This window comes from Capsicum annuum, chromosome 6 (assembly GCF_002878395.1).
Source record: "Capsicum annuum cultivar UCD-10X-F1 chromosome 6, UCD10Xv1.1, whole genome shotgun sequence".
Taxonomy (NCBI): domain Eukaryota; kingdom Viridiplantae; phylum Streptophyta; class Magnoliopsida; order Solanales; family Solanaceae; genus Capsicum; species Capsicum annuum.
In genome coordinates this window covers 157,330,937-157,344,085 of record NC_061116.1, presented here as the reverse complement: position 1 = coordinate 157,344,085, position 13,149 = coordinate 157,330,937, and the positions used below count along the sequence as shown (strand labels likewise).

At 24.8% G+C, this 13,149-nt stretch overlaps 1 pseudogene; it reads left to right on the top strand.

Annotated features, from left to right (window-relative positions):
- The first annotated feature begins 496 nt into the window (after window positions 1-496).
- Window positions 497-12,475, top strand: LOC107873117 (annotated as a pseudogene).
- The last annotated feature ends 674 nt before the right edge of the window (window positions 12,476-13,149 follow it).

Sequence of the window (13,149 nt, the reverse complement as noted above, 5' to 3'; positions counted from 1 at the left end):
GAAAAAGTAACATAGAAAAGTCTTTCTCTATGCATATGAAAATAACAATACATTCAACGAATATTGAAAATGGGAAAAATTTGAACTTCACTATTTTTTATTTCAAGCAGTGAAAAATTAAAGTAAAGCACAGTGAAAAATATTTTCGAGTAATATAAATTGTTGAGAAATATAAATTTTTTGAGTTATGTAAATATGAATGTTGTTGGGATAGGAAAGTGGGATTGGGAAGAAGGGTGGGGATGGAGATGGAGGCATAAGTCACATTTGTCATTTTCTGAAAAATGACTTCCCTTGATCATTAGGAAGCCATTCTCCCTCAAATAAAAGAAAATGAGTTATTTTAAAAAATATTTTTTTAGTATTTTACTACAACCAAATAAAAAAAACTAAGAAAATATTTTTTAAAAAATATTTTTCATCATAACAAACACACCCTAAAGTCATCTCATTTTCTCCCATAAATACCTGTCGATTTACACTCACTTCTCATCAATCCCCTAATTAAAATTTCTCTCTTTTTTATTTTCTCTAGCAAAGAAAAACAAACATGACTAAAGAAGTTGAAGCAGCAACAGAGAGACCAGCAGAGTTTTCTACAAAAGACTATACTGACCCTCCACCAGCACCATTAGTGGACTTTGAAGAGCTAACACAATGGTCATTTTACAGGGCAATTATTGCCGAGTTTATAGCCACTTTGTTGTTCCTTTATATTACTGTTCTGACAGTGATTGGGTACAAACACCAAGCGGATGTGACTGATGGAGGTAATATTTGCGGCGGCGTTGGTATTCTTGGAATTGCTTGGGCCTTTTGGTGGCATGATTTTCATTCTTGTTTACTGCACCGCCGGTATCTCTGGTAAGTTTTCTCAAATATTTTTAATTATCAGTGTATTTAATGTGTTATAATGCTCGAGTGAATAAATTTTGCTCTAACTAAGTACCTGTTTAGCCATAAAAAATTTTCATTTTCTTTCAAAAAATTATTTTATTTTAGTGAAAAATGATATGTATTTGGCTATGTGCATTCTAAATATAATTTGAAAAACAACTTTAATTTATATTCGTGATCAAACACAGCTCCAACTTCAACTTCAAGTTCAACTTTATATCCGAAAATTATAATTTTCATGACCAAATAGGGCCTAAGAAACAGGAATAATTAGCTAGGAATTTATTAAGTAGAAATTTTTGATAATTTATCACTACTCATAGGAATTCATCGTTAAATAGGATTAGTGACGGATTCTGAAAAGAGACTAAAAATGTGCATCACTATTTTCTTAGATATATCAAATGCATTAAAGTAATTAAAACTCATCTTTTGTGGAGTATTTGTGTACTACACTAAGGTTGTTTTGATTCTTTTAGTATTAGAAGGAAAATTGTTTGTCTCTGTTTTTAGGTTACTTTTAATTTCTTTTGTTTCCTTGAATACTCTAAGGGGTCGTTTGGTTTGCGGAACTAGAATCAATAATTTCAGAATAAAATAATAATCTCGGGATAAAAATATAACTCTAGGTGTAAATATTTGGGATAACTTATCCCGGGACTAATAATTAATCTCGGGATAAGTTGTCCATCCAAATAGTGAGATAACAATCCCAAAACTATTTTTCTTTGGTATAAAATTATACAAGGATAAAAATATCCTCATTTTCATTTCTCTCTCTCACACACACACATATATATATGTATATATATTCATAAATAATAAATTATGTTTAATTAACGTATAATATATTCATAAATAAATTATATATATAATAATAATTAATGTAAACTGGTAAACTGTATAATAATTATGTTTTGAACGTATAATATATATTATGAACAGTTTAATATATTATGTACATAAATATATATTATAAATAACGTATAATATATTCATAAATATATATAAATTAGATATTCAAATTATGTTTAATTAATGTATAATATGTTCATTAATTATGAATGTAATATATTACGTAATATATAACGTAATTACGTAGTATATAACGTATAATATTATGAATATATATACGTTAATTATGTTTAATTATATATATTGTGTTAATATATTTAATTATAATATATTATGTTAAATTATGTTAATTATGTTTAATTATATATAATTTAATTATGTATAACATAATATATGACGTAATGTATTCTCACACACACATAAATTATGTTTAATTAACATATAATATATTCATAAATAAATAAATTTTGAACAGTTTACCATTCAAAATGATCGTAAAATATATAAATTATGTTTATTTATATATTTTAATTTTTTTAAAAAATAATAAAAAATTTTAAGAATGAATATTTAAAGCTTAAAAAGAAATATATATATATATATATATATATATATATAGAGAGAGAGAGAGAGAGAGAGAGAGAGAGAAATTTAAATAAGATGGAGGGTATTTTGGTAATCAATCAATTTATTCCTAGAAATTATACCATGAATATTACTTTGAATACAACAAACCAAACATTCAATAAAAAATAATCCCAGTATAACTAATTTCAGTATAACTTATCCCATTATAACTTATCCCAACATAACTAATTCGGTATAACTTGTTTTCAAACCAAACAATCCCTAAGGGTGTGTTTGGTACGGAGGAAAACAAAAAATATGATTGGCTAAAATGTTCTAAAAAGTATTTTATGTAGAAAATAAAATTCTTCAAAAGTTAAAAAAAAAAAAAAGTTTCATAAGTGACGAAATATTCCTACGTTATATTTTTAGGTGGAGAAAAAGGGACAAAAAAGAGTGATATTTCCAAATCAATACATTTAAGGGTCGTTTGGTAGGCTGTATTAGGAAAAATAGCCCATGTATTAAGTGTGGTATTAATTAATATTATGTTTGATAGGATTTTGGACTAATGTATTACTAATACCATGTATTAATTGTACACCCTACATGGTATTCTAGGGTGAATTATCAATACATCGCATATGGTGGTATTAGTAATACATGAGTTTTAATACTATGAGATTAGCATGTGTAAAGACAAGAATATTTCTTAAATTCTTTTAAATATTTTTTTATTTTTTTAATTTTATTTTTTATATTTATACTAATAAATTTATTCAAATAAATTAGTTTACAAATTTTATTATTATTTTAAAAAATATCCTCAAATTTCTTTAATTTTTTTCTAAATTTTTTTCAAATTATTCAATATGAGTTACTTCTTTTCAATTTATCAAAATAATAATATCCCTCCAAATAATTATAGTTATAAAAAAAAACTACTCCAAAAACTCAAAAAAATATTTATTGGTCAAAATTCAAAAATAAATTGCAAACAAGCTTTAATTTTGTAAATGGGATATTCATAAATAAAAATAATTTTTCTACTTAGTTTTGACACTCTATAGAATACAATTTTATTTTAATAATGATTTTACTGTCTCATTCAAAAGTTATACGTACCTCCCTCCAACTTAAAAACAACACAAAGTGGGAAGAACAAGGAAATGATTAAAAAATAAAGAAAAAATATAATAAAAAAAATAATTTTTGTAAGTGAAGGATTTAATTTTAAAATTCTAAAATAAACAATTAGTTATATTGTTAACTTTTTTTTTATTTTAAAAAAAGAATAATAAACTTTTACAAAAAAAATACACAAAGTTATAATATGTCGAGGGTATTTTTGTAAACAAATAATATTTTTTTTAAAATATAACAATACATATTGCTTTCAACGCATCAAATCAAACACTACATAAAAAATAATTTCAGTATTACTAATTCCAGTAGTATTAATCCCTGTACTACTAATTTCAATATTACTAATACAACATATTCAATATTATCTTATACACTCTACCAAACGAGTCTTTTAAGAGGAAAGCTTTCTTCATACATGTTTAACAGTGGAATTCATCTTTAATCATACATATATATTATTCATAAATACAGGAGGACACATCAACCCAGCAGTGACATTTGGGTTATTCTTAGCAAGGAAAGTATCACTAATCAGGGCAGTTTTGTACATGGTGGCACAGTGTTTAGGTGCCATCTGTGGTGTTGGTTTCGTCAAGGCTTTCCAATCAGCTTACTACAACCGGTATGGTGGTGGTGTTAATGTCATGGCTCCTGGACATAACAAGGGTGTTGGATTAGGTGCTGAGATTATTGGAACTTTCGTGTTGGTTTACACCGTTTTCTCTGCCACTGACCCCAAGAGGAACGCCCGAGACTCCCATGTTCCAGTAAGTGTTCAGAATTTAAATTTTATGCACTAATAATAGTGGTTATTATATGAGTTTTTAATGCCATCAAATTAAGTTAGATCATAAATATGGATAAATTCTTTTTGCCATAAAATTTGGTCATAATTTGGTCATAATAGTGATAAATCCTATTCACACTATAAAGTAGTTTTATTTTGGACATTTTGCCCCCTTCATCTTAAATTTAAAATCCTTATTTTATTACTCTTTCCCAATACATTGAAAACTATCTCAATAGATGAGAATTGACAAATTAACATCATTTTCATAAATATGATTGCATAGTATTTATTGCTTGAAAAGAATAGTGTAGGATAAAAATAATAATATTAAATTAATTAATTATATTCTCATATATTCAAAATTAGTGTGACCAAAGTAGTATTATTTGAAATTTTAAATTTAACATTATATATTTATGTATCATATCTACTTAATTAAGCATTTTATCCTACAAATAATTTTTATTTTTATTATTTAATTTTAATTTTATATCTCTTTATTTTATATAGATAAATAAGAGGTATATATATATATGTATATATATATATTAAAACCTATCAATATTTTGAATAACTTTTAGTTTTTTGTTTTTGTTGAAATCTCATTCGTAGTTTAGTGTTACATAAAATAAGCAATTATCGAAATTTCCAACACCAAAAGTTAATTATTTTTTTATGAATTCATTTGTACAATTTAATTTATGCTATAATTTTTCTCATGATAATTCAAATGATTTTTTATTTCATTTCAAATTTTTTCTATCTATTTTTAGAAGTACAGAGGAAAGAAGTCACATAACATTTAAAATTTCGCATAAAAAATTTCTTAGTTGATAAAAAAAATTACCCTATGTTAATCTTACACTTAAATTATATATAAATGATAAGAAAAATACATAAAGAAAAGAATAAAAATTATTTATGAGTTTTAAAACTAAAAGTTTGCATAGTTAAACAATTTTTAATGTAATATGAAAATATTTTAATAAAAACAATAAAAACTTAAAACACTTTAGACGTGATATACATTGACAAGTTATAAAAATAATATAGGTCATAAGTGTCGACTTTAATTAACAATAACCTAAGAGAGTCACACATTGATGTTGTAGTCTTGCGTCACTATGTTATGCCGATTTGATAACGTAGGAACCATTATTTATATTTTTATTAATACATATGACTTCTAATTAATGAACTATATTAATTTTTATGTTTATATAAATTTAAACTAGATATCTGAATTTTTATTTTAAAAATATTTCAATAGTGATAGTCAAAGTTCAAATTACTTTGGACATGATAAATATCGACACAAAATGAAAATTATATAGTTCAAAAAAAGTCGATATTGGTTAAACATCAATTCAAGAAAGTCGCACGTTAATGTTATGGTCTTGCGATCCTACGTACTTTAATTATTATATTTGTTAATTGGTGAATTAAAAATATAATTATTAACTGGTGAATCATTAATTATATTTGTTATTAATATGAACTTTAACTACGTAATTTTATTTTTATATTTAAAAAAATCGAACAACATATTTAAATAGTTTTAAAATATAATTAAGAAATATTTCTATAACGATTGTCTAAATTCAAAATTCTTTAGACATGATAGATATTAGCACATTATAAAAATCATAAAGTTCATAATTGTTGACCCTAGTAAACATCAACCTAAAATAATCACTCAATATAAATATTAAGCTAACCATTGTCATAATTTGTTAGCACTCTAAATAAAAATTAACTATATCCACACTTAGTTGTTTTCACATTTCTTAATAACCTGAAGTAGAAATATTGATTAATTATAATATTTTGTTTGAAATAATTTACTGAGGTTACTTTTGCTAAATTACCTTTTATCTTGTGAAAAATAATTTTTTTTTTCACTTACACTAGACTTGTTGTAGGTCAAAATTAAAAATAATTGAAAAATTGAATAACTGAAATCAAAGATAGGTAAAATTTATCTGCTATTACATAAGATTGATTCTATCACATAAAAAAACTTCAAACATAAATGCTATTTAACTTTAAAAATTAGTATGTTTGTGACATAAAAATATTTTATCTTTAAAATTTAGAACACAAAATTATTTGACCACAATTTTTGTGTACAATTAGAAAATAACAAAGTAAAGGACATATAATAGCTATAATATCGATTTTATGAAATTAATTTGAGACACATAATAAATACTAATTCTCATAGCACTTGATTAGGATAAGCTTGGGTGAGACTTATTAAATTTTGTTTAGATTTGATATAATTAGTTAATCAAAATTAATATAATTACTTATTTTTAAAAGTTACATTTAAAATTTATAAGCTATAAAATTGGATCCAATCGTCTACAACTCTAATGACACTTCAAATACTCTATATGTAAGTAATTAATAATAATATATATATATATATATATATATATATATATATATATATATATATATGCTTAAGATACTGAAATAGCTCATTATTGGTATCAAATCAATAATAATTCATACAAGCTAAATCTTCTAATCGATAATTAAGTCAAAAAATAAAATTTAATTTATTCATTTTGCTCTTTATAAAGAAATTTTCTTTCATCCAAAAATTGACTATAATTTCTTACATAGATTTCATTTCAAAATACTGAACTTCTATCAACACCATTATAATAAATGTATTATTATCGAACAAACATAACACAACACTTAGTGAAATTAATTTGTTTAAAATTAATATAATTAGTTGATCAAAAGAAATTAAATTTAATTATCCATTTATCTAGATATAAATTATTGTATAGATACGCTTTTATAATCATTATGTTCAGTTATTAATCCTTGTTCAACTAACTATAATTACATTTGCAGTAATTATTAGTTAATTCAATTTGATAATAGACCATAAAAGTATTATTCCAATAAATAATATTTGAGAGTCATAACAATTATCAAAATATTTGATCAAGATAAAACTTAAGTTAAAACACAGAAAAATTTTATTTGAATTGGCTATAATTAGTTAATTAAAAATAATTACATTATAATCATTGATCTATTTAAATTATATTTTAAATTTACTTGTAAGACTCGGTAAGATTGTATCAAATCAAATCAAATGATTAAAAATATAATTTAATTAGATCGGCAAATATATTATTTTGATGAAACTCAGTGTTTGATTTTATGATAAAAAAGAAATTAATCACTATGTAGACACAATATAAATTTAGTATTGTATTTTTGAAACCTTTTTTCAAAGAAGTTTATTCAACCTAGTTAACAACAACCTAGGAGAGTACTAACAAATTAATATTGTAGTTTTTGTGCACTTATTTTATGCGAATTTGACAACTTATGAATCATTATTTAAATTTTCTATTAATATGAGCTCTAATAAGTAATTTTATAAATTATTATGTTTGAATAAAATTTAAACTATATAGTTAATTTTTTTGAAATATAACTTTTAAATATTTCAATAGCAACTCTCAAAATTCAAAGTACTTTAGTTATGATAGACATTGACATATTATAAAAATCACGAAAATTATACAATTCATAAGTGTCGACTCTAATTATGAAAATCAAGCATAAATATGCTATATTAAAAAATCTTACACCTATACTTTCCGTAATATTATACCTATTTCTTAAACATTTTAAAAAATTATGTATAAAACAATTTTAAAGTGAAAGAATAAAATAAAATGTTACATTTCAATAAAATTACAAATAACTTAAGTATTTAAAGTGAAAACAAATTATTACTAATAGTTGGTTTATCCTATTAAATAATTTATATCATTTCATATTACACTCATTGGACACAAAAAAATTATTTTGTCAAATAAACAAATTATACATTTACTAACTTTTTATTTTAAATTATTTTCAAATTAAAAATAAAAGGAAAAAAATAACAATGTAGCCTCTTTCATCAATTTCTATCCGAATCAAAAGGTGTAGCATGGATATTTAGCCTCTTTCATCATTCGATTTTTTTATTACTATTTTAGTTTTTGCTTTTTAATTTTAATTTTTTTATTTTACATTATTTATGTTCAATTTCCTTTCTTTTTATTTGTCAATCATTACTTCTTGTAATTTTATGTTATGCCATGTATTTTTATTATTATTAATTTGTTTATTTATTTCTTCATCCAGCATAACTGATTAACTACACTATTATTTTAATTATTAAATTAAAATAGAATTTTATTGTTGAACAAGGTTATAGATTCATATTTTCTTTTCTTTTGAATTAAATTACGTGGGTCATAAAAAATATCAAAAAACATGAATCAATTATTTTTATAATATTATTTATAAATATATATATATATATATATATATAAAATTATTTATTAATATATTTTTAATTAATAATATATGTATCATGAATATCAATTTTGTATCATTTATAAGGGTTAGTTGCTATCAAATACGAGTCTTACTTTAGACATGGTGGACATCAACATATTATACAAATCATAAACCTGATACAGTTCATGTGTGTCTATCTAGTTAACAACAATTCTAAAAAGTCTTTCGCTAATGTTGTGGGGGCTTATGCTCTCGTGTTACGCCAATTTGATAACTTGGGAATTATCATTTATATGTGTTATTAATATGACTTCTAATTATTAATTATTTTTAAATTATTTTTTATAGCCGTGGTGTCCGAGCCAACTTGCAATAAATTTAAACTATATATTTAAATAATACAGTCAAAATTTTAAACACACTTTGGACATAATATACGTCGACACATTATAGAATCCTAAAAATTATACAGTTCACATGTGTTGACCCTAGTTAACAACAACTCTAGATATCAAGACGCATTAAAATTATAGCCTTAGACCCTTAGGTTATACTGATTTGATAATTTGTGACTCATTACTGATAATTTTTATGAATATGTCCTTTAATTAAGTAATTTTATTAAATTTTATATTTAAATAAATTTAAATTTTATTACAATTATTTTTAAATATAATTTCAAAATATTTCAATATCGACAGTCAAAATTCAAAACACTTTAAACATGAGAGACATCCACATATTATAAAAATCGGATAGTTCACATATTTTGATCTTAGTTAACAGCAACTCATGAGAGTCATGCATTAATGTTGTCGTCTTACGTCCTTATGTTACGTCGATTTTATAATTTACAAATTATAATTTATATTTGTTATTAATATAATCTTTAATTAAGTAACATTATATTTAAATAAAATTTAAGCTATATATTTAGATAAATGTTAAATATAATTTAATATATTTCATTAACGGCAGTCAAAATTCAAATCATTATACACATAATAGATATTCACACATTATAGAAATTGTGAAAATCACAAAATTCACATTTGTGGACCCTAGTTAACAACAACTAAAGATATCAAGACACATTATTATTGTAATTTTGTACCTCTATATTACAGTAATTTGATAACTTGTGAATATTATTTATATTCACTATTAATATATCCTCTAATTAAATAGTTTTAATTAATTATGATATTTTAATAGATTTAAACTATATTTAAATAATTTATAAGTCTAATTTGAAAATATTTCAATAATGATAATCAAAATTCAAAATATTTTAGACATGATAAACATTGACACATTATAAAAATCATATTTTTCATATTCGTTGAACCTAGTTAGTGTTTTAAGAAAAACACTTTTGTGATAAACTTTAGAATGAAATGATTTTGATATAATTAATAAATAAATAAATTTCTGTGATAAATTCAAAATTTAGTTAACCACTAATGCCTTCATCCAAAAATATTTTAAAGAATTATGATCAATATATAATAATATTAGTTTTAAATTTTGATTAAAAAAAAAAACACTAAAGAGAAATTGAGGGAGAAGGACGAAAAGGGAGGGTGTGATTGGATAGAAGGTGAAATTAAGGTGGGTCTCCCATTTTAAAGTTAAATAAATATTCCTCTTTCATATTTGATGATAGTCATAATTTATTCAATATAAATTTTTGTTATATTTAACTTCTTGAATTTAGAAGATAGTAAAGATTTATTTATTTTTTAAAAGAAAAGGTTAGTATAGTCTTTATACATTTATGACCATTTTTGGGCCAAAATATTATTGCAAAAAATATGTATTCTAATTAAATAATTTTATTAATTATTATATTTAAATAATTTTTTAATTTTGTAAGTCTAATTTCAAAATATTTCAATATTGGTAATCAAAATTTAAAATACTTTAAATATAATAAACACTGACACATTATAAAAATTATATTGTCCATATTTATCAACCCTAGCTAATGTTTTAAAAAAATGTGATAAACTTTAGAGTTGAATGACTTTTATATAATAATAAATTTATTATTGTGATAAGTTCAAAATTAGTTAATCATAGATGAACTTTTTCTAAAAATATTTTAAAGGATTATGATCAATATATTACTAATCATTGATGAACTTTTCTAAAAAATATTTTAAATAATTATGATCAATGTAGTAATAAAACTAGTTTTAAATTTTGATTTAAAAAGAAAAAGACTAAATTGAAGATTGAGGGAGAAGGATGAAAATGCAATGGATGAAGTTAGGTGGGTCCCACAAAGTAAAGTTAATTTAATTTTCTTTCACATTTAATGATAGTAATAACTTATCCCACATAAATTTTAGTTGTATTTAATATTAAAAATTTACTTTTTTTTAATTTAAGTAAAAGGTTAATATGGTCTTTATATATATATAGCCATTTTATGGATAAAAAATTATGGCCATTTAGCAGCATCTAATTTTCTTGATTTCATCAAAGGAACAATTAAATTGAAATAAATATTTTTAAAAAGAGGGTCAACTAAAATGAAACTGATGGAATATAATGAATTAATTTAACGTTCATCTTGTAATATATTTTTAAACGGTTATAAGGTTCCAACGAAAGCTACATTTGACTTGTAAGTAATGATTATTATTAGGTATGTGTTGCTAATTAGGCAATGCTTTAACCACCACTATTTATAGGGTAATTAAACAGGCGGGTCGCCTGCCCCTATATATAGGGTAATTAAAGAGGCGGGTCACCTAAATCATCTTTCAAAACACATTTATGCTTACCTGTAATTTTTTTTTAGTTTAAATTACCCGGTGTACGGTATTTACTTTTTAGGAGTCCGACTATATCTGAATTTGGCCCGCGTCGGGCTTCATTTGAGGAGGAGAGCTCCCAACAGAGTGTTTGTCCATATCCAGGGTCGAACCCTTGACCTCTGAGTAGGTTGAGACAACCCTTTTCCGCTGCACCACCACTGCTTTTGGTATCCTTACCTGTAATTGTTAATATTATTAGCTCTACAATCTTCCAAAAGAAGGCAAAAAAGAAAAAAAGAAGTTGCGCATAAAATTTGCAACCTTAATAAACTTGATTGTGTACAAGATGCAACTGTCTATGATAAGTGTAATTAGTAGACTTAGAAATTTATACTTGGCGTTTATATCAAAATTAAGCAATTTAATTTTAGCAGCTAAATTTAAAGTAAAACATATGTTAATCATGGTTAGGTGATCTATATGTTCTGAAAGACATTGTATTACTATTAATTTGATATCAATGCGGAGTCCAAAAAAATTTTTATCAAAAAATACACGTAATAGTGTAAAAAGTTTTTCCTCTTTTTAAAATATATATGTACATTAATCCTAATAATAATATATCTAACTTTGTTACTGTTGATGTTCACAGGTGTTGACACCACTTCCAATTGGATTTGCTGTGTTCATGGTTCACTTAGCCACCATACCAATCACGGGAACTGGCATTAATCCAGCAAGGAGTTTTGGTGCAGCTGTTATTTACAATGGTGACAAGGCGTGGGATGAGCACTGGATTTTCTGGGTGGGCCCATTCATTGGAGCCTTTGCCGCCGCCGTCTACCATCAGTTCATCCTCCGTGCTGGTGCTATCAAAGCTCTAGGTTCATTCAGGAGCAATGCTTAATTAAATTTTTCCAAATCTGATGAATAAAGATGATTTATAATGAAGAAAAAAATTTGTAGATAATTAAGAAAAAAAAAGGTGTTTGTTTCTTAACCCTATAAGTTTCCCCTTCTCTCTTGTGTATTCATGGTGTATTTGTAATCGCGTTTTCTATTTTGATTTTCCATCTTTGAATTATTGTTCCTTCCTTGTAAATTAAAGTTGATGTGTTGTCTTTTTTTAGTTAAGCTGAGCTTTTTACTAATGATATCACCAAGAAATAATGATCTATATCAAGAAATAATGACTTTGAAACAACGAAGGGTAGTTTTTTTTTTTTTTTTGGGTAAAAAAGGGGTAATTTCATTCAACATTAGTGGGGGTGGGGAAGGTTGGAGCTCCTATCAGCAATAGGAGGCAAAGGGGGGGGGGGGGGGGGGGGGGTCAAGGCCACGTCCCGACCTTGTGGGCTAATATTCGAATGTTTAACAGTATGATTAAAAGTTTTGCCAATGTAATCATCGTTTACAGTAATGGCAGCAAATGATGGTACATTAGTTAGTACAGTAGGTCTTGACAGGTATTTGCTTCTAGTTCCCTCGCCAAGCAGTTCGCTACTGCATTCTGCTCCTTGAGGATCTGTATTGGTGTGGCTGCTCCCAGCTCCTCTATCAATGACCTGCACTCAGATACGATGTTAGAATAGAGTGGATGGTTGCTATTTAAAATAGTGATAGCTATTGAAGAGTCAATCTCTATGTCAAAGGTAGTGAGGTTGTGTTTTTTTGTTACCAAGAGGCCTGCTCTAAGGGTTAAGAGTTCAGCCATCATTGGTATTGTATGGGGAATATGTTGGTAGTATCCAAGGACCCACTCCCCATTGTTATTCCTGAAGGGCCCTCCCCCCCTCCCGCAGT